Source organism: Montipora capricornis, chromosome 2 (genome assembly GCF_036669925.1).
Source record: "Montipora capricornis isolate CH-2021 chromosome 2, ASM3666992v2, whole genome shotgun sequence".
In the NCBI taxonomy this organism is placed as follows: Eukaryota; Metazoa; Cnidaria; class Anthozoa; order Scleractinia; family Acroporidae; genus Montipora; species Montipora capricornis.
The window spans coordinates 8467883-8472882 of record NC_090884.1 but is presented as its reverse complement, the minus strand read 5'-3'; the positions used below and the strand labels follow the sequence as shown (position 1 = coordinate 8472882).

Genomic DNA, 5000 nt, shown 5'->3' with positions numbered 1-5000 from the left:
ATTTTAAGTAGATTAATTTCTATCCGCATCAAAGCATCTCCTTTCAACATCACTCTCTTTCAGGCGTACGCCCATACCTCAGACTACAGTGATGAAGATATCGAAATCTTCTACCAAGATATCCAAGAGAATTTTGACGAAGCACAGAAAAAAGATATCAAGATCATCCTCGGCGATTTCAATGCAAGAGTTGGAAAAGACACTGCAAAAGACTGGCCTAAACAACAGGGGCCCCACTGCAACGTTACAACCAACGTTCCTTGAGTTCGCAAATTACATCGATCTTGTCATCGCAAACACCCTCGGCAAGCACAAAAAGTCCAGAACTATGACTTGGCATCATCCTAATGGCGTGAACCATGGTCAGATAGACTACATATTAGTCCCAAATAGATTCAAGTCCAGTGTGTACACCGGGAGAACCAGGACGTTCCCAAGGCCCGACGTTGCAAGCCCTCATGACCTTGTTATGACGACTTTCAGGTTGAAGCTGAGGAGTATGGCCAAGCCCCAATACACAAGACTTAAGTTCGACCTTGAAAAACGTCAGGACCCCCTTGTAGCTGACCAGTTTAGAGCATCTATCGCCGTAAAATTCGGCCCTTTGCTTTTTTTTGACAATGATTCAGATCTAGAAAGTAATATTGAGACATTTCAGAAAGCAACTATTGAGACAGCTAATGAGATTCTAGGAAAAAAGACAACAAAGAAGAAAGTCTGGGTAACATCTGAAGTGCTAAGTCTGTGTGATAAAAGAAGAGATCTTAAAGAGAAAAAGAAAAGTTGTCCTCAAGCCAAGAAAGAGTACAGCAAGATAAACAAACTTGTAAAGAAAGAAATGGTTAAAGCGAAAGAAAAGTGGATTCAAGAACAGTGTGAAGATATCGAAACCAAATTGATGAAGAACAATAGCAAGAAAGCTTATGATACTGTTAAAACATTAACAAAGCCAAAGCAAAGCAAAGTCAACACCATCAAAGATAATAAAGGTGAAACCATCATTGAGAGAAGTAAAATCCTAGAAAGGTGGACCGAGTACTGCTCAGAACTGTACAACTACGACGTGCAGGGCGACGCCAGAGTCTTAGACACACCAGAAAGCCAAAGCGACGACTCAGTAGACCTCATATTGAAATCGGAAATTGAAGAAGCTGTAAAAATGCTGAAGAAAGGGAAGTCACCAGGCGTTGACAACATCCCAGGAGAATTGATTCAAGTGGTGAGCATATGACGACAGCTCTTCTAAACATCTGTAACCAAATATCGAAAAGTGTTAAATGGCCACAAAACTGGACAAGATCTCTTGTTATTACACTCCCCAAGAAAGGTGATCTCAAACTGTGCAACAATTACCGTACCTTAAGCTTAATCAGCCATCCAAGCAAGGTTCTTCTCAGAGTCATTTTGAACCGCCTGAAGCACCAAGCAAAAGAAATAATTGCCGAGGAACAAGCCGGCTTTATGAAAGGCAGAAGTACTGTTGAACAAATCTTTAATCTCAGATCCATCATTGAGAAGTACCAAGAACATCAACAAGAGCTTTATCATGTATTTATTGATTTCAAGAAGGCGTTTGACAGGGCGTGGCATCAAGCGCTGTGGGCTACGATGAACAAGTATAACATCAACAAGACCTTGATTTCACTTATTGAAGAACTCTACAACCAGGCCACCAGTTCAGTCTATCCGGAAGGTGAAATTGGAGAATGGTTTCGCACCACCGTAGGGGTTCGTCAAGGCTGCCTACTATCCCCAACACTCTTCAATATCTTTCTCGAACGAATCATGACAGATGCTCTTGAAGCTCATGAATCAACAGTTAGCATTGGTGGCAGCACTGTCAGCAATTTGCGCTTCGCAGATGATATTGATGGCCTCGCTGGTTCAGAAGCTGAACTCGCTGAACTAATCAGAAGACTTAATCAGAGCTGTTCTGCTTTTGGTATGGAAATAAGTGCTGAGAAAACAAAAATCATGTCAAATACCCATGCAAACGAGGTTCAAAATGACATTATAGTCAATGGCAGTTTTCTGCAACATGTGAATCAGTTTATATATCTTGGTGCTCTAGTGACTGATAATGGTTCCAAATCTGAAATCCTCTCCAGAATGGCCAAAGCACAAAGATCTCTTTCAAAACTCAAAGTTGTTTGGGATGATAAATGTATTTCTCTATCTTCAAAAATAAGACTTTTACGATCAATGGTCATTTCTGTTTTTCTGTATGCCTGTGAATCCTGGACCCTCGACGCCTACCTAGAGAAAAGGGTAGCTTCTTTTGAGATGAGATGTCTCCGACAACTGCTAGGAATCGATTACAGGCAAAGAATATCTAATGACAGTGTTAGAGCGATGTTGACTGCCAAAATTGGACGTCATCAAGAACTTCTTGAGATTGTGAAGACCAGGAAATTGAAGTGGTTTGGTCACACCACACGTAGTGACGGCCTGGCCAAGACGTGCCTTCAGGGCACAGTCAGAGGTGGCAGAAGCAGAGGACGACCTAGGAAGAAGTGGAGTGACAACATTACTGAGTGGACGGGCCTCAGCTTCGCTCAGGGTTCCAGGGCTGCCGGCTGCCGCGACGGCTGGCGTGGGCTCGTACGTGAGGCTGCTTCATCTGCTGGGCCCCAACAGCGCCGTGCGGCGTTAAGGGAGCAGTGACAGTGACAGTGAAAATCATGATAAGTTTGGCCGTCAATTTCTTGATGGAGCTAGTACGAACAGTCAGATGGACTCGCAAGGTTTCTTTCATTTTTGTACAATTGGTCTTCCTGGAAACATGCCATTTTAGTTTCTGGAGTGCGAGTTTTAATTTAAATCAACTGAAAATATTATGAAGCAATCTTGACTCTAAATTGTGCAAACAAACCGTGTCATGATATGTACAGTAAGTAAATGAAGCCGTTTGATACACAGATATTCAAAACATGCATTCGATTTTTATCAGCATCTCCTCCTGTTGATATGTATGTCCCTTGTCTCATCCAGGAAACCAATATGCATCGGCTTTCATTGCCATTTGAAAGAACCAGCTATATAGCTTTCAAAATTTCAGGGAAGTTTGTGCCAAAGTACTTTCAATATTTCACTCTTTCCAGAGATTCAAACCCGATCCTGGACAAGTTATGAGATGTTTCAGATGGCATATCTCCATTTATACAAATAAAATCAAGTTGCACCGTTCACGGCATTGTAAGAACAAATGGGAGCAAATTTTTTCGTACACTTATGGCGGACTGCTCTCGAGGACTTCGCGAGAGCTCCGCGCAATCACGATGGCATTTTCACTTCCGGCGTTTCACCAGCCAATCAGATCACGAGTTTGGTCGGCCAAAATTTGGCCGACCGTCCGGAATTCTTGAGAGACTTTTGGTCAGGCCCAATGTTAGCGAGCGACGACATAAGAGGACATATGGGCGAAGCTAAAAATGGGCCTGATCGCAGGTTAATCGCAGGATATCTGTTGAGTATGCTCGACGAGTATTGAGCGCGCTATGACCATATTTGGACATTGTCACAATGTGTTGAATAATAATTGAGGATTATTGACTCCCTACGGAGTGAATAATGCGTTATCCAAACACATCAAATGGCCGGCGTAAACTCTCCAGCATTTTTGAATCGGAAAAATTGAGAATACAAGAAGATGCTACGCCAACCAGTGTTTGACTTCGTCTATAATTATTGCTGAAAATTAAACAATATTCACGCCAACAATTTGTTTCACTCAGAGTAATTCAATCTTGTAGGGCTGGCCGCCCAGCAAAAGGAATTTGTTACTGAAATCGAGGAATCTAAAAAATGTTTAAGAAAGTTCCACATGGCTGCAAGGAAACAAGACGGGTCATTTTACAACAAACCAACGCTCACCTCAATTAGAGCCCCCATTTCATGTGGATCCTTTACGAACTGCACTTTCAATTTCCATTTCAAATGAACCTCTAAAACTTTCATCGAGCGGTAAAAATTTTTCACAAGCAGACTTTCGACTTAAATTGCTGACTTAAACGGTGTTAAATGACCATTTTGCTGTTTGTGACGAGGATTTCAGTTTAATGAAGGTTATTTAGATTTTGTGTTTGAAGCTTCTATAACACTCGCGCATGCTTTGTGCCGCTTGCACGTTTCCAGGCATGAATGAGATGTCAATTAAATCGACTTTGGATGGTTTTCTTCGGCAATTGTTGTTGAGATCACTTCCTGAGCATATACACCGAGTTCACAAATGGCGGCCAACCTGGGTCGAGTTAGCGGCCAAACATGACATCGAGGCGTTGTATTTGAGGAGGGAAGGAGGAAAAGAACGATCGACGTGCGGAAAACTACATTCCTGGTTCTTCTTTAAGTGCCAGAAGGTCATCGGTATTAAAAAATGATGAGCTACTAAAATGTTGGAATGTACTAAGGCTAAACCTGTAAAGAGGTAAATTTAAAACTTTACGGTAACGTTACATCGATCGTTCGATCCGACTTCGTATGGCATCATTGTATAAAATTTAGTCATCTGTTTGAAAAAATAAAAAAATGCTCTTGTTTTCTTTTTGTTGCTATGGCTTTTTTAAGAGTCCAAGAATAAATACATCATTCAAGGAAAGACAGTTTTCTTATTGATCCAGTTCCGAATTTGTTGTACACAACGCGAAAATTTGCCAAGCAGGGTGCGAGTTGTGCTGTTTTTAATTCAAACTGTGGTGAGGTTTCTAAACAAATTAAATCTGAGGCAAAATTTTCCGAAAGCGTTAGGTGGTCTCAGGTGGAGAAAATGCCACTTTTTACGAAGGTAGAAATAAACAAGTCTATCGAGAAAAGCGGCTGGGAAGCATCATTTTATCTCAACCAGCTGGAAGAAGGGGAAAACACTTGAGGATCTAAATGTGTTGGGATTTACAAAGTTCGTTCCTATGTTACCTTGAATATTTTAAAATGTTTATATTGTAGTTTAATTTATTCACACCTGTCGTACTGCTCTGTCTCATGGAGAACTACCTACCCGACTA

General features: G+C 41.4%; 2 protein-coding genes across 3 annotated transcripts in view; one reads left to right on the top strand and one right to left on the bottom strand.

The window, feature by feature from the left end:
• Positions 1-5000, bottom strand: part of LOC138038706 (uncharacterized) — a 382223-nt gene that overhangs the window by 90097 nt on the left and 287126 nt on the right. The window lies entirely within an intron of this gene.
• Positions 1-5000, top strand: part of LOC138038704 (uncharacterized) — an 83386-nt gene that overhangs the window by 27890 nt on the left and 50496 nt on the right. The gene's annotated exons all lie outside the window — the stretch shown is intronic.